We start from the raw sequence: 21,705 nt of genomic DNA on the forward strand, positions 1-21,705 counted from the left end.
ATTAAGCAATTTGTTGGGGTTTGTTAAGCAATTTTAAAATTAATTTACCTGTAAATAAAAATTCTACAGACATGAAACAATACCACAAAAAATAATTCTACAGACATGAAACAATACCACAACCCACTTAAAAAATTTTTTTTAATGCTTTTTAATTCATATAACTGCTCACTTATATCCATCCAAACCTCAGCAATTTTAAAACAAGGCCGACAAACTGAAAAACTCGAACCTCATCTTTTCTACACGGAAAAAAAAAATTTCTATTTCAGTTACAATTTCTATACATCTCTATTAAATAGTGCAAACAAAAAAAAAAGATCCTACACAATACTTGTCCATATTTAAGATTTATATTATTATTGTCCAAAAAAAAAAAGTTTGAGGAGTCCTGCTACACAGTGTTATAATACTTTTATAAAAGAGTTTTTTATTTTAATTTTTTTTGGTGATTATAACAGTTTAGTTGGCGTATTAACCCGAACACTGCATTACTTCAGACATTCTGAGTAAGTTAAACTCCAGCTAGTTTAACTCGGGTACAACCTTCTCAAGCCCTCGCGTTGAGCATCGCTGCTCTGATTTCTGTTCCTCATGTTCCTTTCTTACGAATCCTGATTCACATCTACAGGTGAGGAAAGTCTAGACCTACTTCTCACAAAGTAAAGTGCGCTCCTGCATTTTTGTGCATTCCTTCCGTCTGTGAGATGAAGATGAAACATTGAAGATTTGAAGATTTCTCTTTAGATATGAAGCACTAGGCTCTAACTAGACTAGTAGAAGGTGTGGTGTCATGTGGTGCCACTTTTGAGTCTGTTTAATACGACTCACTCTGTAACTTAATGATATCGAGCTCTTTTGCATGCTCCTATTTTCTTTCTTTCTTTATATATATATATATATATATATATATATATATATATATATATATATATATATATATATAAACAATATTTTTTGAAGTGGGTGATCTAAGTGATCTAAAATAATTTCCACTTGAGGCTACATTGTAGACATTTCCTTTCAAATAACCATGTGGTTCACATTGTGAGATGAAATCTTAAAACTCCCCCTTTTCGCTCTCTCTATTTTTCTCTCATATACACACACACACACACACACACACACACACACACACACACACACACACACACACTCACACACACACCGTACTCAGAGTCTTGGGCCATGTTCCAGTGTGGCAGAAGGCTGAGCTTTGTCTGCAGCCTGCAAGGCTTCACACAATCCAACATATTTCAAGTTTGACTCAGTGCAGTGTTGTTTTTTTTTGTTTTGTTTTTGTTTTGTTTTTTCCAAGAGCTATAAGACACAACACATCATCAGACACAACATAAAACATTCCAAACAAACTTCTTCTTCTTCTTCTTCTTGTTTGTTTTGGTTAGGGTCGTTAAGGCACGACTCCTGATTTCATCTGTTTCTGTGATATTAAAAAAAAAAGTAAGGGATAAAAGTTTAGTCAGTCATGTGAGTCGACCCCTCGTGTGCAAGTTTAAGAGTTTATCTGATACAGCTTTTATTTTTCACTGATCTACGGAATAGGATCATTCATGAAAGTTCAAAAACTGGTCTAGCTAGGTATCATCTAGCAATTTATTTCTCTCCACACTTTTACCAGAACGTCTGGAGGCAGAAGTTTTTAAAGAGACTTTGCCCATTTTAATAAGCGTCACGTCTCCAGAGTCTTTAATCCGTTATCAGGTTCATCTCGAGCAACTGGTCCGTACTTTCACGTGCACTTTTTTTCTTCCTTTCCTCTGCTGAGCTTTCTGATGAAATTTCATCTGCTAGTGTTTTGTCTAGCATACGTTAGCACTTTCACAGTTTTGCCAGCGCTAATTTCACATATCAGCAGGTAGATCTGTGCTTTCCACTTTTTGACAAGGCTAATCAGACCCGAGCAAAACTTTATTTTTTCTTTGTATTTTTTTGGACTGGCTTACTGAAAAGCCCGTTGCAAATGATTTATAGTGTCTGCAAAGCTGTTTTTTATTTTTATTTTTTATTTGTTTGCATTTTAAAACACGCACTCGAAGGGGATAAAGCTGGAAACGAGCGCACGGCCGAGGTGGAACAGAAAAGCGTCGGAAATCAGGGCAGTAACGATCCTCCACGGCTTCTACGGCTTTCGGTGTGAAAATAAGGCAGATCGATTTCATTTACAAGTTTCTGGAAAAAATGTTAGACGGCTCATTTCTACTCTGATTTGTATAGTCAGATGTTTAAATATATTAAAAAAAATTATCGCGTCCTATAAATTTTCACCTTTTTTTTTAATGACATTTAGCCTGATTTTTATATTTTATCGCCTTTACTCCATTTGCGATTTTATTTTGTATTTTTTGTAAACAATATTAGACGATTAACATTTTCCTAACTATCGCAAGCTTTCCCAAGATTTCCGCTGTTTTCTGAAGTATCCTGTGTCGATTAGTTTGAACTGATCTGTGTAATGATGTTTTTGTGAATTGTGGCAGTAGACTAAAGCAGTGAGAACCATCAGGTATTCAAGTGTCTTTTTTTGTTTTCCGAGGTCTAGATAATAAACAGTGAACGCTGTAAATGTCGAGTCTGTTTTCTGATGTCGGTTTTGTAATAACTGAAGTGATTGTATTTTGAAGAAGACTGGAGGAAACAATGCCTGGTTTATGATCGTCCTTATTAACATCGTTGGATTTTTTTTTTTTTAATGAGTCGTGCACATTAGATCATTCGAGCTGTAACTGGAGTTGGTGCCATTTTGGTTTTACGTTCCTCTAGGTGGCGTTATGCCAGATTCTAGATTTTTCTTCACCGTACAGTTTGTCCACCATTTTCTCAAGCGTCTGAGAGGCGTAGCTCAGCCGCAATGGTGTAAGCTGAACACAATAAATGGAGTGCAGGGATGAAGTGGCAGAGATCACCAGAGACATTTGTATAGTATTCAAGTAAAAGGGACAAAAAAACCCACTTTTTTTACTTTGGGAAAACAGAGAGACTGTCTGTTTTAAGCATAACATTATCACTGGGGGAAAATGTTATAATGTTTGTTTGTTTTTTGTTTGTTTTTACGCTGGTCATGGTTTTGAAATTGCAAATCCGAAGGCACTTTCGTGGTCATTCAACGCGGCCGCTCGGTCAAACGAACCACACGAGTGTACGGAGGTGGTAATTAATTTATGGCATCGAGGGGGTGGTGATTTACTGTTTAATTTCTTCTTCATTGTGTGTGAAAACTATCTCCCTTGAAATTACCCACTGAGCACTAATGAGTGTTCCATCTGCTTGGAACATGACCCGGTAGCCTCAAGGTCAAAAAACACCCCCCCACACACTACGCCTCAGCCACCCCAACCCCCCACCCCACCCCACCCCACACCCAACCACACGTCACCCTTTTTTTTTTAAACATATTTTATACACGTTGAGCATCCTAACATTTATGTAAGCCCGCTCGATTAACTCCCAAGCAGCATCCGACACTCGTTTAATTGAACGATGTAAGACACTAAAAGTTTTTCTTCCTCCACACCCTCCCCTCTTTTCCCCCAGTGGTATTAAAGCAGTTGTCCTGCTTGAAGGAAGGCACTTAAACGGCCGGAGCTCAGCACACGGCACATTGGTTAGTTTGGAAACCTGATTAAGTTGCAAGAGGCAGAAGAGCAGGGTCCAGTTCTGAGAAAACAAAAACAACACGGCACACTACGTCCTTTAAGATGGCTGTGATATGGAGTCAAGTCAGCTTCGTTTTTGTGAGACTCCAGACTCTATTTGTTGGAGTACTGTATGAGAGAATTAAGTTACAGAGCTCTGGAGGTCAGATGTACATTTGTCTTTAACCCTGTTCTCAGTAATTTGAGTCAGGAACAGTGTTTTCTTTTGACCTTGATTATTTCAGTGATGATATTTTCTTCTTGGTTTTATATAATGTGTATAAAACAGGTAAGAATCACAGTCAACTTTGTATCCTGGTGTTTATTTTGTTAACACAAGCATTTAAATGTCATGTAGCGAACGATCACACTATTGGACAGTGCGAGTTTTTATGTAGTGCCTCTGTTAGACAAACTTTACACAACACGATTCATTTCTCTCTCTCTAATGAAACAAAATGAACAGAAAGCAGGGAAAAAAAGCACTCTTCAGGAACGAAATTCTCCGTCCCCGAGCTCAGTGCTACGTTAAAAGGCCGTCTAACATCTCATTAAGGATTAAAGTTTCCTTCGGAAAGCAATCAGCACGGAAGAGGAGTTCGCTAATCAGCAATCGAAGGGGGGTTCAAAGCTTTATTAAATAAAACCAGCGGCAGTAAGCACGAGCCTCAGAGCTGGTTTCATGTAGCAGGACACAGCATTTCATTTCCAATGTTAATCAAGGTTATGGTAATGCAACGTGGAGGAACCGGCTCCCAGTCTCCTCGCTCGCTCCGGCCAAAGCCTCAACCCCTCAATCGCCTTTCTGAAAGTCAGGGTTTTTTTTTTTTATATTACAGCAGTAATATTATTTTCTTGGCCTAATATCAGACTCGGATCGTAGGTCCCACTCTCAAGACGACGGATGGTTTATGCGCTCGGAGTCGCAGAAATTTACGAAGAGAGATTCTAAAAACGAGCTGGATGAGGTTTTCGCTAAAACAATTTCCTCCACCAGATCCGTTTTCAAAACGTTACATATTCAGTGTTACATCAGTCATTATTTAATGTTATTTCTATTCCGTAAGCAAATATTTTCTGCAGGTTTTTTTTCTAACTGTATTCGAAAACAGTTTTGACCAAACGATCTTAAACCACTCCCGCAAACCGTTCTTAATGCTATCCTCATTTTTTGGATTTAAAATTTAAAATATACGTTAACGATGCACGTAGAGCTTGCTGACGAATTAAAGTTGAAAATTACAAGAATTATTTGCTCTCTTTCTTCAGAAATTTTTACCCAAACGCCAATTCCATTCCACGTTTTCTTTTTCTTTTTTTTTTTCTTTATTTAATTTTTTTATCCCCAGCAACAGCCGCTACCGCGACGTCATCATACCTTCTGCACTTCTCATAAATTTTAATGCGTGACCCACATTCATTTTCCACATTGGCAGTCACGTGTACAAGAGGACTCCAAACTTGATTTGATCTCAGTGCTTAGAGAATAGAGAGAGACTCCCCTCATATCCCCCCATTACCCCCCACCTCCCCCCTAACCACCATCATCACCATCACCATCACCCCCCCAAAAAAAACAGTGATTTTTGAGCTGTCACAGTAACCGATTTGACACAAAGTCCCGGCTCACACCGACCAAGTCTCACACACACACACCCACACACACACACAGCTTTTATTTCACTTATATTGGGACGCTCCAGAGTTCTCAGCTTCTCGAGTGCTGGACATTGTGTTTTATATTCCAGCTTTTCAAGCAGCCTCATGGGGTTCAGGCTTGTTTTCTCACTACTCGCCTATTCAGCGTACACTATTTATGGTGAAAAAAGTGGAACAGAGCCCCCCCAGCTGCATTATATGTTTTAAATAAAGTGCAAGTCAGTCTCCAACGAATCCAAACTGGCCTTTATCCTCCCGAGCCGCTGAGAAAGCAAACTGTCTTACATTTAAATGACACATGTATAAGTTTAACCACACATTGTTCTGGGTTTATATCTGGGTTCAGATCTGTGGCTGTCAGCTGTTGTAGAATACATGAAGTTAATTTCTTTTTATTGTCTACGTTTTGTACCTGCTGCTAGTTGTTCCTAATACATTTAGCACAAACACACGTTTTACACACACTGTTTCATCCCTAATTCAGAACGTGTCTAAATTAAATCACCTCAAGCATTTATTCATGCACCTTTTCACCTCGCTCTCATAAACACCACATTAACGCACTGTGTTTTTGTTTGCCGTTAGATTACCGGTTGTTGTCGTATAAAAAAAAGTGACCGTATTTTACCACAGTCGTGAGTCAAACTGCGAAATATTTCCCGAAACGTTGAGTTGAGTTTTACTTATGCTGACTAGATTAAACATTAGCATTAAAGTTATCTAAAAGCTAGTTGACATAAAATACAAAATGAAGTGTGGGATCATTTTCATTTTTAAGCAAGCAGAAGTTTAGCAGTTTACTTTTCATCACACGTTTTCCTTCAAACAGCTTAATTACGGTCGAAGTTCATAAAGTGATTTATTGAAACTTGTATTTTTGTATGAGATAAACATTTCATTATTATTAAATAACAAGGAAAGTAACTATTGTAAATATAAGTAGCTCTGGATCTATTAATGCCTAAATCAAAATTGTCTAAAATATTTCTGAAGGAATTTCTAATGTTTCTGTAGCTAAAATTCTAAATTGAGCAATCAAGTTCTATAATTTTGGAAGTGGTTTTTTTTGTCTGCTGAATTTCAGAGATTTTATCATTTCAGGCAATTAAGAAAAAAAATGACATTATTAAATTTCTCTTATATTAGAATATATATATATATATATATATATATATATATATATATATATATATATATATATATATATATATATATATACATTTTTTCACAGTACTTAAATATTAATGCTCTTTATTTTCAGAATGGAATTTTAGACTTGTACAGTTTCATTTATTCATTTATTTTTCCCAGAGTGAGCTGTAAGAAATACACCCGATGAAAAATTCTTATTATTTAAAAGTCAATATGTCGTTATACGATTTCATAACATTCTCTATCTTCAGCAAAACCAAATCATCGGATTGTCCAAATTTTGTTTTAAATGTCAAGATAATGTTTTTGTTTCATCTCTGAGCTTTTAAAAGGTGGAATGAGCTAAAGGGGAATATATAAACATCCATACTTAGAAATATTTGAGTTGGATATCTGGACATACTGTGGGGTCCAAAAGTGCACAAAAAATGCAAACAAATGTTCAAAACAGTAACACAACTGTTTTCATTACAGTGAATCTTATCAACAGTAGAATCTTTGACATATTGACATGAATTTCAGAGCTTCTTAGTATTTGGTTCTTCCCCTTTTTTTCGCATTAATGACTGCATACACCGAAGCTGTCATGGAGCTTTTATATCAGATCCATCATAGTGGTGTTTTTTCTACAAAGCAAGTTTTTTTCCCCTACAAATTTATATTTGCTTCTATTTCAACAGGAATCTAGTGATGGTGCAGACTCATGAATTATAAATATTCAAGGTTTACGTTAAATCTGTAAATCTGTAGATTTGTGTTAAATTTTTCCAAATTCTCAAACCTGTTTTTTTTCTATTTTATATATTTTATATATTTTATCTAATGGTCTTACATGCATACAGTGTTCATGTCGACGACCGCGGCTCCACCGTCCACATGGTTCATGAGAAAGAGAGAGAGAGAGAGAGTTTGCCTTAGCACTGAGCACTCCAGCTTTGACCTTCAAACAACTCGAGAAAAGTTTGGGAATTGGAAAGAGCCGGGGAAAAAAAAAAACCCAAAAAACGGAAAAGCCTGTGAAAAGTATAGCAGTCCAATTCACCTGGGAGTTTTCTCTCCTGAATTGCAGACATGTCAAACCTGTCATTCTCTCAAAGCCAGAAGAAGCGCTGTTATCTGGAGGTCTGATGCGAGACGGAGACTCTAGGGTTATGGACAGGCTGAACAGAAATGGCCGAGACTTTCCTCTAAACACTTACTGTAAAATCAGCCGTGGACTCCAGCTGGGACGCTTTTGATGTACAGTAGATCTGGATGGTCACACCACTGCAAAAAAAACAAAAAAAAAATCCCACACACTTCTGAGTTTGACGAATTCAGCTTTTCTCTGGTGGTTTCAAATCTAAACAACACGACTGTGTGTGCCGTACAGTCACACTTCTCAGCGTGGCAGGTGTGTGTGTGTGTGTGTGTGTGTGTGTGTGTGTGTGTGTGTGTATATGTCGCTGTGACTCTCCTTATTTTTCAGCACTGACTGGTGAAAGAGAAATGAAATGAAAAAAAGTTGGTGTTTATTTAAAGCCATTTTAAGACTGATACTATATTTATACACACAAAAACTTTTCTTCCTTTTTAGAAAAATTGTCAGTCCAGCTGTGATAGAAATGACAGTATATTTGGCACCAGTGCGGTAAACATTTGAGTAAACATTTAACATAATTGCAATTGATATTCTGGAAATATGAAACCTCGATTCTCAAAGTCATTTCTGCTTTACACGACATGAAGTATGATACTGTTTAAAGGCTTGCTCACAAACGCACACATCAATTATTTGAGGATATGTAACGTCATGACGAACAATATTTACAATATTTACAGTATTTCTTATTACTTTGATAACAGTTTATAGTTATATAAGTTATATTTTTAGAAAAATTACAGCATTTATAAAAAAAAATCATTCAAATTTGATTGAAATACATAATATAAAAATGTACAAAATGTTACAAAAAAATTTAATGATTTACTTTTTTTTTTTTAATTAAAATAAATATAAAAAATAAACCATGAGCTCAGAAAAGCATATTGTGACAAAATTGATCGTAGCCATCTCACCCAGTTCTACTGTCAGGTATTAGTAACTTTTTAATGAATTAATTAATAATGTTTCTGTATGAGACTGTATGAAACCTTTTTAAATTATTCAAATAAATAAATAAACAAATAAATAAATAAATTGTAAGAGAAATAACCTTTGCTTTGGGATGTGCTGTTACAGGAAACTAATCAACCTGAGCCCATTAACTGCCCTGGGATGGTTTATTCCTTAACGTTGGAGCTTTTACAGACAAACCTTCAGTCCTCCCTTTTTTACTCGACCGCTCAATTAAAAAAAAAAAAACGTTCTCACCACCTTGCTGCCGGAAAATGTAATTAAACTAATAGCTTTGATTTTTGAAATCTGATTAAGGAGTAAGTCTGACATTTTTTTCTTCCCCGTAGACCCGGCATCTTCCCATGATCAAATTACTTAAGTGCATGTAGATGCATTGGATTATTGAACATTTTTGAACAGTTATCAGATTGTGTTTGTACACGTAAACACAGTGTCGCTGCTGCTCCGTGTCCGGGCGTGCCATGTCCTACAAGGAAGCCAGAGACTCACTAAAGGTGTATGAAGCGATGACGGGAAGTGTGGCGGAGGAAGATTATGCTTTTTTATTAGAACTCGTGGATTCTTGCTAGCACGTGCCGTCAGTCGCCGGGCAAAAAAAAACATGGTTAGAATATCTGACCGAGGAAAAGAGGTTGAGTTCGAGTGTGGGAATATCTCCTCACAGAGCTGGTGCGAAAAACTAAAAACATCCAGAAAGAAGATCCAGAGAGAAACAGAAAGTCACCTGAGACCCTGAGACACAAAGGATAATGATGGGTTGAACAAATCATGTGGGAAAGATCGGATTTATGAGTTTGAACACACATGAATGCCACCGCAAAATCGTAATTACAAGTAGAAAACTCTGGGTTTCCTTTCAGCGCCGAGTTGGGGGGTCGAGTCAGTGGAATCACTTAATGAAAACTTAATGGAATCAATAGATAGAACGTCTGTACTGGAGTTAAAGGTAAATTTTTTGAAATTGAATGTTTAGTCGTATCAGAAGTCGCATTAAAAATCAGTTAAATATATAATTAAAGTTAATATTATAATTAAAAATCTATATCAGTTATGATGTGTAATGCACAACAATAAAGATAACAGCTGCATAGAAGAGTTAAACCAGCCTGAGGCATTTTTTTTTTTTTTTAGAAGTAGAGCTAAAAAACTTGTTGCATTGTTTGTAGTTAATTAAGAGAACTGTTGTCTCGTTCTGACCAAAGCGACCCAAAAACATCTGCTCTTTGTTTGAGAGCAACATATGGAAATTAATTTTATTGGCAAACGTTGTCTAAGCCTAGCTTTGTTTGGCCCGTCGCTATCTGTTGTTTGGCCAGGTGTCTGGGGAAACGCTGTAAAATTGATGAGAATCATAAGTCACGTTAAAGAACCTCCTGTGTGGGCCAAACGTCTTACTCTTAAAATATATGGTGTGATGACTCATATATTGTCAATGGTTCCCTCATGCCAGAAGACCAGAGCCAAAAAAGCAAATAATTGTTGTACTAAGCAAAAAAAAAACTTGTATAAGATTGGTATTTTAATTGACACAGTTACAGTTCCATCAGTGCTTCGTAGTTTTATAGCACACTCGAGAATTTCTCATGTACAAAAGTGCAACTCGAAAGCTGCTCCGTTTTTAACCCTTTTTTTTTTTACCAGAAAATCGACTTATGGGACATTTTCATTGAGTATAAACAGATGAATTATTTTATCCCTCTACGTCTGATATAAAATGAGTCAGGACTTATGGTGGCTTTCAGTGTGAGACACTGATTTTCCCTTTGTTACCTTATACTGAATTTTAGTGGTTGAAGATAAACACCTTTTTTTTTTATGAATGTATCACCCATATAGAAGGGTCTGTAAAAATTGAAATCCTTTAATTCCTGAGTGTGTAGTTTCATATGAGCTTCATATTAAGCTGCAATATGAAGTGTGACATGACAAAGACATTCAATACTGAACACGAACACAACAAAACAGATGCAAAGTCCATTTTTTGGCCTCTGATGAAACACAGTTAAAAAGCCTTGGGGTGGTAAAAGTAGCCTACCAGCAGCAGTGACAGCACGAGCACCAGGCTGTGATATAATACAGTAATATAGGAGAACAATTTCTGAGCTTGCACTCAGTGACACGGTGCTGTGTACACTCTGATTGCTTGTTAGGAGCAGAAATGCGCTATAAGTCACCTCAAACACATACTTGAAGCATAAAGGCCATCAGGACCACAGCTTGAAGCCAGTAACATTTCCGACTTCTTTTAGAGGGAGAAACTGAATCGTTTAGCAAGAGGAGGAAGATTTTAACGGGTAAAAAACCCGAGAATCCCCTCAAAGGGTTTGTTTCACACTTCTGGCTTTTAGCTGCTAGCTTTCATGAGGTAACATTTCTTCTGCTCCAACAACATCAGGGTAGTGAAAGAAAGCTAAACGGAGCCAAACGCTATTAAGGAGAAGTGTTTCACAAAAACTGTAAACTGTAGTGGAAACAGCCAGTATGTAGTGTTTAGGGGAAAATAAACTACAACCCGGTCTAGAAGAACTGCTAAGCTGTCTGAAAAGACTCACAAACCAACCAGTTTAATCCCAGGTTTTTGTGGAGGTTTGTTTCTCCTCATCAACCACCAAACGTTGACTACATTTGATAATAAACAACAAACAAGCAACAAACACAAGCAACATTGTTCTCACCACAGGTTTTAGCTGGCAAACGTTAGCAAACGTATGCTCTCAGTGAAAAACAGTAACTTTCTTCACCTGTCCATAATGTTGCCATCGTATACAATGATAATAAAGTGGATTATTTACTTATAATGTATGCTACATTCATTTATTAATGAGCAACACTTGAGCTTTCTTAACAGTTTAAAAGTACATTTAATGTCACGGAAGATTCGATCTATAAAGCAATTTAGTCACTGTTATCAGCTCCACCAAAGACTCATTTAATCACCTACTTCACTTTTTTTCTTTGGTCATATCCTTAAAACTTGTCATGTGTCTGAAAAACTGGAACGCTCAGTCTTCTCCAACCTGAAGACTTTCCAGTGTCAGGAAACTTACTGGCTGTTACAGAGCACTGACACTGGAGTCTTTTGCCATAAATGCAAGATAAAAGTCTGCTGAAAGAAAGCTTCACCCTATCTCCAAAGCATTTTCTTATTAGCCTTGCTTTATGGTGGTGCATCAACCATAAAATTCAGTCTCAATTAGCTGTAGAAACGAACTGAACGAGATTTGTTTAAATCTCTCTCTTAGCCTGAGAATTCTACAGCTTTGTGCTAATTAAATTATAGTATAGTGAACTGCATATACCTGTAGTGAACCGCTGGTGTTTGTAGAAATGACGCCCATATTTGCTTCTGGAACAACACTATACTAATGTTAAGGAGATGTTTGAGTGTGGCTGTTTTGCTATTTGTGATCATTCAGTTAGCATTGATGCTGTAAGAGTGAGGAGGTCTGGGGTGCAGTCAGTGTTCCAGTTCATCCACAAAGGTGTTCAGTGGGGTTCAGTTAGAACAAAGGACACAAGATTTGCCAGTCCAACCTTCATAAACCATGTCCTTATTGAGCTCAATTTGTGTTAATGAGACAGGTTTGAGCTACTTAGTGCCTTCCAGTGAAGATTTCCTATACTGGTTTAGGAAATATATGGGTGTAATGTCCAGGTGTCAGCAAACCTATGGCTGTGTAATGTTCTTTGGCATACCATAAATCATTTTACCCTGCGCATACATACTAAGGATTTTTTGTGGAAAAAGGCCCATTAAGTTGTTTTTGGTTCACACTTAGATGTCAACACTGTAAGAGGGAGCTTTTACTGCTTTGCTTCTTAGCAACAGTTAATTTAGTACACAGCACGGTTTGGACTCAGACCTCAAAAATAGCAGTAGGACATATCATTACAGAGACTACAGCGCTTTAAACCATACGTTAGGTGTTAAATCTGACAAAGGTTTGACATCTGAGATAGCAGATTGATCCGTGCTGTTGCACTGGCTTATACGCTAAGTGTTATTTCTTAGTGTTACCAGATACAGAAGAGCAAACTAAATCCATTTTCACCTGTAGCCAGAACCAAGCAGAATCTAAATTTAGTGCCGATGCCAAACTCTATCCAGCAACTGAAACAAGACGTTGGATATTTCAACTTATAGCATACTTTTCAGATTCTCCAGCAGAACTTGGGATCCCAAAAAAAACTTACCCAACAAAACACACAACTTGCAAAGCAAGCTCTTCTTCTGCCTGTGGGCTTTTTCAGGTCTTCCCATAACTCTGCAGCAGGACACCTGCTTTAGACTTGGCCCGGGATAATCCAAGCGAAGGAGTGGATCGGACCACAGCTACAGGTCCCCTGTGTGATTATAAACTGCCCTCTCACCTCTGGGTGATGGTGGAGTCAGCTGAACATCTGGATATGGGGGATTATAGAGCCTGGCTAGTGGGTTTCAACAGGATTAGCCATTCCAGCTCAGGTGCTGCACTAATAGGATTAGAGAATCTCTTTTCTCGTTCATCCTACTGTTAAGACAAATTATAGGCCATAAAAAAAACAAAGGAGTGCATTCGACTATGTGCGAGGACGTTGGGGTAGAGCCAGCACCTGTACTGTTGCTATTCAACCTATTAATAAGGATTCTGAGGTTTTACTTAGAATATTTCACTTATATGTTTTAATGCTCAACTGATTTTAAGGACCATGTTTATTCAATTCTTACCTTCAGAATTTTTAAAGACATTACAGTTCATGGAAAGCTACATTTTCTTTGGGGTTTCCAAAATAAATATAATGCTTCACATAGTTTGATTCATTGTAATTTCAGCAGCAGATTTAGCTACCTAAAGCAAGCTAGCTGGATTAGCAACAGTCTGGTCTTCTAAGCTTACTTTTCCCTCATTATGCATCTATCATTTAGTCATTTAATGAGAGATTGTATACGACAGATTTGTGGCTTTACAGTTTTGAATGTAATAATACTGAATTGAAAAAGGCTCAGTTCAGATCAATATGAATCTATTGATGCCTTTGTCTAATTCGAGGGATTGTTACACACCTACTTTAGAACACGTAAGCTCTTAGGCCTTAAGGAAGCACCGAAAAACAACCTAATGCTACATTGACACGTCCAGCGTCAAAGCGACCGGAGATCATCTGTTTTCAATGAGGGCTTCCGGACACCTCCAGCGACATGAGCGAACGCGAGCATAGGTAACTCCCTGTGGAAGTGTCTTGCGACATGACAAAGTTGAGAAAAGTTTAACTTTATGCAAATATGGAATGAATTGGTGCATCGACTACTGATGGGAGTGAAGACAGCAGATCACATGTGATCATGTGGCAAAGAGTACAAACTGCTTCTGTTTTATCATGTATATGATGACTTTTATATCCAAGCGACAAATGTTTTCTCTTGAATGTTTTGATTTAGCCGGAAGAATCCCGATTTTGAATGCGAGTTAATGCTGTTACTATGGAAACTAGTAGTAGGATAGGAACGACTACTGGTGACTTCATAGCACAACAACTGGGGACTCATAGCGATAAAATCTCTGCATGTGTGAAGGTAGCAATTCGAGAATAGTCATGTATGTAGTAGTAATGGGCGATATAAACGATATACGATATAAATGATACAACATTGGCCTACAATAGAGATTTTAATTCTATTGCACTATCGCGATAATGCATGTTGATGACGCAATCTACCCGCGAAATTTAGAGCCACGAGCTGCAGCCGGCTGCAACGAATCATCATATTCGTCATCTTGAATAAACATGCCTGAAAGCGTCAGCGAAACAGAGGAGCTTGTTAAAAAGACCGGTGCAACATATATTATTGGTTTGGATTTAAGCCGTCCGACGAGCAGCAGAAAAATATACTCTGTAGAGTGTGTGGGGCAAAAGTTCCAGCTAAGAGCGGTAACACGACTAATCTGTTCTACCACCTCAAAACTAAAGATGTCGTTGAATACCACCAGCATTGCCAGGCAATGCAGCCAACTGCAAGATCCAGTACGAAGAACGCATGACAGAAAATACAGGAACTGATCCAAACCTCAATCTAACAGTCATTTTCAAAAGGTACTCCTTATATTAGGAAGAGCTAACAGGCTAGCGCTAGTGCTAACATGCTAACACCAGACAGTTTTTCCTGTGCTTTGCATATTTTGTGTCCTTTAAGAAAATAACTAAAACTACATTTGCACTTTTTACTGTATATATGGCATGGCACTACTGTAAAGAAACTTTTATACTTTAAAAATTCTCTTTTAGTTGACGTATATGTTCCTTATACTGAAAGTATTTTACTTATTTATTTTGTGCTTTCATTTAGCACTTGTTTTCATTTGAAGTATGTGCACTACACTTGGAAGAATTTTCTTTATTTAAAATAGCCATGCCTAATACTGGAAGTATATCCCTAATTCACAGTGTCCATTTTTTTATTAACAAGACACCAGTTTTAATTTCATTAGGAGAACAAAATGTTTAAAAGCAAATGCGTTACCTCGGCTGCAGGTTTGAAATATGCTTTTATTTAAAGTATCTGTGCATTTACACAGAATAATTTTCTTTGCCTAATTAATACTGGAAGTATTTTCAGTACAGTAATTCAGTAATGTCCCTTAACTAAAAAGACACAAGTTTTTATGTTCTCTGCAACTTGGGTGGCATTTAAGAACCAAGGACTTGAACTAAGTATAGTGCCTTTTAGAAGGAAAGACTTTTATTTATCTGCAACATTTTGTTGTATAATTAGTTTTGCTTTTTCACAATAAATGTTCTCAAAACTACATGTTTCTTTATTTCTTAAAAAAAAAAAATACATTTAGCAGTTTGGCTTTCCTAAGGGTCTGTGTAACCTGTTCTGAAATAGTTCTATTATAATTTATATATCGCAATATATATCGTTATCGCAAGGGGCTGCAATGTATATCGCAATATGGATTTTAGGCCATATCGCCCATCCCTAGTATGTAGTGTTGTAACGTTTTAAGCCTTGATAACATTTTTAGTTTTAGTGTAAAATTTCATCCCTATATTAAGAGGCATGTTATAAATAACAGAAACTCCTTTTTTTGTTTGAAAATATCAGTGTTGGATAGTCTTTTCTAGTGCACTAACATGCTAGTTTACAATCTAGCTGAAAGAGATCAATGAATAAAAGGAGGATTGTAGTCTTTTCAGGGTTAAAGAGAAAAACCCCTATAGAAGTATACCTTTAACTCCTGGATTTTCTTTTGAAAGGTCGGGCTTCTCCAGAAGGCCTTTAGCTTACTTGATGAGCTTTGTTGGTCCTCTGGGAAGTGAATGCTTGGTCTATCTCTGAGAAATTCACCAGTGGACCAATCAGTCAGTTTGTCAAGCAGTCAGTCATATAACTAGATTAGCATTAACCCTCAAAACAAACCAGATATTTCAGATGCCAAGGCTACATTATATGTCTGTGTGAGTGTGTGGCAGTGAAACCCCCAGCCTCTGGCTATATGTTCTGGTTTCTGCACATCCTCTGTGTACATATAAGTTCTCATATCCACATGCTATAAACACAGAGTTTGCGAGTTCCATTCCGGAGCCAGAGTCATCCATGCAATTACCATCACGCACAGAAAATAACCTCTCTGCCTTGCATGTTGTTTAATAGTCATGCATGTTGGTATTTTTTCTTTTTTTCCCTCTTTCTCCAAAAGCTTTTGGCAGCTGTCTGGGTAACTACTTTGCTCACCAGGTGTTCAAGCACTTAGTGTTTTTTCGAAAAGCCACTGTCTGCTATCTCAGCGTCTACTCGGGACAGGGAAGAATTTCACGGCTCATTATCAGCATTCATAACCACACCTAAAGCAAAGGACTTTTCAAGATGTGCTTTTTTTTTATGGGTTTTCTATGATGAACTATCCATGGAAAGAGCTTTCCGGGGCCAACACCCATCAGCGGGTAAAGGAGATGGTTTAGGGTGACTGGAGGACAGCTGCGGTGAAGTGGAACACTACTGGTGAGAAGACAGGAAAGGCAGAAATAGTAGGATTAGCCTTGCAGGCTAGTTGTAAGATTAGCATGAAGGAGTGTATCTGTATGGTATATCGCTTAAGTTTAGAGGGCATGTCACGATTGAAAAGCTGAGGTAGCTATATGTAGTGGTGGCTGTGGGAAGTGGTGGCTCAAGCAGTTAAGGCTCTGGGTTGAGGATCAGGGTTTAAGTCATGATGCCACAATTGGGCCCTTGAGCAAGGCCCTTATCACTCTCTTTTTTTCCAGGGGAGCTGTATCATCTCTGACCCCAACCTCTAAAGTAAGGATATGTGAAGAAAGAGAAAGGTTCATTCTTCCATAAATATAACCAATGGACTAAAAGGTGTGGAAATCAGTTTGATTTTTATGTAAACAAAACCTTGGTTCATTAATAAAACAATCTATTTCTACCAGTTTTGTCCACTCAACCGAGTTAAATATCACAGATGCTTTGTTTCAAGCCACATTCTTTCTTTGCAATGTTTCTAATGAGAGATTGTATGTGGCAGATTAAGACTAAAGCATGTTTATGCTTGTCTATGGGTTTTCAGAGGGAAAAGTAAATAGGTAATCATTTCAGGTACGAACTAAAAGTTGGGAGTGGGGAAGTACAGTAGGACAGGTCGGAGGAATCGCTCGAGCTAGATGTTTCTGTCAGATTTTTTATTTTTTTTAACTGCGTCATTCTTAGAATAGGACTGAGGAAGGCTCAGTACAGATATCGAGGATATTGCTCTTCCGTGGCTTAAATTTCAGCAGTTAATGAGCAGTTGTCTATGGCAGTGTTCATTGTGTGTCTCAGCCTAGAATTAAAGAGTATCAAAACTGGACTGGACCAGGTGAAAATCAGCATTGATCGGTGGGCTCGGTGTAATCTGCCTATGGAATGGACAATTAGGGAATCCTTGGACGCACTAGGGGACTGAACCCTTTGTTGCACCGCATACAGGGATTAAAGGAACTGAGAGAGACTCCACTGGAAGAGTCTTTTCTGCCACATTAGCTTTAGCTAAAAGGATTTCAGTGGTCTAGGAACAGCAATCTCTTCCCCATCCTTGTCCCCATCCTTCCATTCATCCCCCCACTCATCCCACGACACCTTTTCTTGCTCCGTCATCCCTGTCAGAGTTGCAATTAACTGGAGTTCTCACAGTAAGTGGACCGGTTGGGTCGGTCCACAGCGTGCGGGTAACTGAGTTCACATCTACACACTTCTGAGGTGTAATTAAAGCAGAGACAAGACTTGAGTATGGAGACACTGAGGGGAGCTAAAGGGGCTTTGTTCAAGCTTCCTTTCAAAGAAACTATGACTTGTTAGCTGAGCCGGTTTGCATGGCTGGTCAGCTTGAACAGCTTCAGAGGATGTGTGTGTGTGTGTGTGTGTGTGTGTGTGTGTGTGTGTGTGTGTGTGTGTGTGTGTGTGTGTGTGTGAGCTGGCTAACCACTAAAAGTAGAGCGAGCCCTCGGCTCACTTCAAATGCTCAGTCTATCAGACGTACTTGTGTCTAATGTGGCGGTTAAAGAAGAACACACTGTTAGTCCATCATGTATGGATTATGTGTCACGGGAACACGAGTTTGCTTGAAATGTATATGCAGGTAGCAATGAGCCGCTTTGCAAAAGCGATATCAATGTTACCGTAATATCCGCTCTGCACCATGTATATCGATTCGGAAATGAAAATCAAGATCATAAAAACAAAAAAAAACCTTGTCATGTAAAAAAATGGAGCATGTACCGTTGCACGCATTAGTCTCTCTCACGTCCAAGTTCGTGTTCAGTTTCATGTCGTTTAATAGCGCTGCCTCTTTCATCACCAGGGTGGGTCACGCTGGCACAGAGCACCGGGCTTGTTAATGCTGCCCTTAATCTTCTGCCTCTCAGGAGGGCACTGTGCCCGCACTCTCCTGCCTGTTTGGAAGAAGTGCTCTCCTAGCACTCTGCTAAGTACCACTCAGCCTGCTTAGACAGGAGAGATGGAGAGCATTAGAACTGCCTCAGGCCCTCACCTTGTCTTTAATTGGTTGCCCAGTCCAGGTTGGAGCGCCGCTAGAAAGCGCTCGGGGTCCATGGTGAATTGTTGTTGTTGCCGTTTTCGGTCCTCTGTGTTCTGTCAGTCCAGTGAAATGTCTATGAAGCTGTTGTTCTGAATGAAACTAAAGTTCACTGTCATGTTGCATGTTGAGTTTCTCGAGTGTCCAGATTTGCTTCTGATATGCTTTATATGCAAAAATATTCATCTCTTTGAAATGCTGGAAAAGTTCAAATATTAAGGCTTTTTGGTTGAAAAGCAGTAAACATGCAGTCAAATCTGTCACACCACCCTGTTGTTAATTATGTATTGCTTTTTTTGTGTGGAAATTTACTTGAATTGGCAAAATTGCAAACACAGGATTCTTTATTTTAAACTCCTGCCAGTAAAGACACATGTAATTACTTTCTATGACAGCTGCACTCACGTGAGTGGAAGAGTGATGAGGAAAAGTGATGATGTCACACGACGCCTATATGGTCCAAATGTGCGGAAAATATGGGACCCATTTCGATTACGAAAATTGTCAGCTTGAGTTTATTTCTCTGAGATTCTGGTTATTTTCCTACAACAGCACACCCTGAACACTTTTAGTCCAATTGCTATGCAGTGTTTTGTGTGTGTGTTCTGAATGAATGATGTGGTTAAATTTCTTTCTAGACAGTTTAAAGACAAAAACGTTGCAACAGAAGAATCACGCAGGCGATTTTAACCGCTGCTGCATTGTGTGTTCCAAACCCGTCACATTCGTGCTGTTTCATCATCCGTCCTCCGTGTCAGAGAACTGTTAGGAATCTGAAATCTGTTCCAAGAGCTAAGAACATTCCATCACATGTTGTTGGCCAGGGATCAGTCAGGACCGCGGCGCTGTGAATTACCGTCCCGGGAAGCGGCGGTCAGGACACGGCTGACCAGCGTGTGTTACACAGGTAGCTGTCAGGCCGGCGGCGGGGCATCTGTTGTTGCTCGAGTTTCTCTGTTGCGCACACTGGTGCCCAAGGGGAGTCTTTATTAAGAACATTTTCTCTGGGTAAAACCTTAACAGATTGCTTATTGATTGGCTGTGGAGACGAACCATTAAAAAAAAGACGGAAAAAAATTCCACTTTCATCAGCAGCCTGTGCAACATTTTATCTTTTTGCACCACTGCAATGTCCAGCTCCCGATACATTTCCTCACATCCTGTTGCTGTACAGGTGGAGCACTGCTGTCCTCATATATCAGACCTCGTAGTCTTGTATGTGTTTGTACAGTATGTGTATGAGTGAGAGAGAGAGAGAGAGAGAGAGAGAGAGAGAGAAATATATAATGCATACCGAGTTATTTCATGATTTGATTTTCTTACCCTGTTCATGTCCTTCGCCCTCATATAGCTTTCAAAGTTTTACAACAAATACCAGGTGTCTGAAAAGTCAGGAACCGACAGGACTACATGAAGTAAATAGGTCGATCCGAATAAAACACAATACGAGGCAATAAAATCCGCCATAAAATCCACAAAATGCAGCCGAGAAGATGCGCCAAGCTTAAAGACGAAAACACGTCCTGCGCTTGTGGTAAATAATGAATACAAAATAAAGTTTATGTAGTTTTACTCTCATTGCTTCTTGACTTTTCCACACACTAGCTCTCTTTCTTGTCACATGACAGCTACAACCCAGGGAGCACGAAGGCTAAAGGCGAGCTCACATTACACTTTTCCTTCTACTGACTGCCATTCATACACACGCGGATAACGGAGACAGGAAACACCAGCTCAGTGCGAAGTAGTTTCACATTTCACTGCATTCCAAAGTTCAAGTTTGGTGACCTGCAGATCCGAATCACGCGAAGACCAGTAGAAGATCGACACGTCACGGAGTGAAAAGCTAAGCTAGAGGAAGCTCCAATTCACACAGTGTTGTCATACCATGCCATTTTATTCGGATGCCCCTGATTGCTATGATTGACAGGGCTGAAGGTAATGTCATTCCTCCCACCTAGATAACATGTCCAATTTGGAATTGCTGCAGAAGCAGAACATTTGATCGTATGGTCAAGATAGCAAGCAGCACAACAAAGGGGTGTCCATATTACTGCGAGGAAGACAAGTGCTTCACATCTGAACCACAATGTCATGGGACAAAGTCATATCTGGTTTGAATTTGTTCAGGTAGGAGGAGCTTCATCAGGTCTAGCTTTGGCCCCTTGACAGTTTTTTTTATTTAAACTCAATTCGAACCTGCAATAAAGCGAACACTTTTGTGTTGTTCTGGTTGTCAAAATGCATTTTTAAGTAAACGATGACAATTACTTTGAAAACATTATTATCTATCAGCTTAAAGGCTAGAAAACACCAGGCTTTCCTTCAATATGGTGATTAGAGTTTTGTTTAAATATATTTACTCAGCACCATCAGCGTGCAGTTTTTGGCATTTGTAATTAAGTCGGTCTCGCTCGAAGGTTTTCATACATCATACAATAAAATCAGCTTTGAGCACATTTTCGTACTTTTATTACTTTTCATCAGCGTTATTGAATGCACTTTCCAACACAAATTTCAGTTAGAGCACCAGCAGGCACGGCAATCCAATTTATAGTTCATTAACTGCAGCATAATTGGGCCTAAATGATAATGCGCTGCAACAGGAGCGGCCCACAGGGCCACGCTTTTCCACCACTTCCTGAACACACCTAATAAAAGTCATGAAGGACCGGATAATTAGCCGACGAGGTAAATAAAGGTGTGTTATAATAGAGAGAACTTTTGTGCAGTCCGGAACGGTCTTATTATTATCCAAGTTTATTTTGTTTTCACACAAACACAAAAACTGTCGCTTGTTTTACTGCAGATGTTTTAATGCCTCTAAGAACTACATGTTGTAACCGTCACAAAAGTGTCTAAAGTTAGGGTTAGCAGGTCACAGACTCGTCCTGGGCTAACAAACACCGCTCAAGAATTTCTTCCAAAGGACCAAATCCAATTCCCAGTGTTTTTTTTTTTTTTTTTAACTTTTTTTTACTTTTTTTTTTTTTTTTGCGTACAAACGTTGCAAAGGATTGTCGTAAATGGCAGCGCAATAACCACAGAGTTAATGGGATTATGCAAA

General features: G+C 38.5%; 1 protein-coding gene across 1 annotated transcript in view; it reads left to right on the forward strand.

Moving 5' to 3' along the window:
• Positions 1–21,705, forward strand: part of efna2a (ephrin-A2a) — a 122,527-nt gene that overhangs the window by 1,425 nt on the left and 99,397 nt on the right. The window lies entirely within an intron of this gene.

This window comes from Tachysurus fulvidraco, chromosome 2 (assembly GCF_022655615.1).
Source record: "Tachysurus fulvidraco isolate hzauxx_2018 chromosome 2, HZAU_PFXX_2.0, whole genome shotgun sequence".
Taxonomy (NCBI): Eukaryota; Metazoa; Chordata; class Actinopteri; order Siluriformes; family Bagridae; genus Tachysurus; species Tachysurus fulvidraco.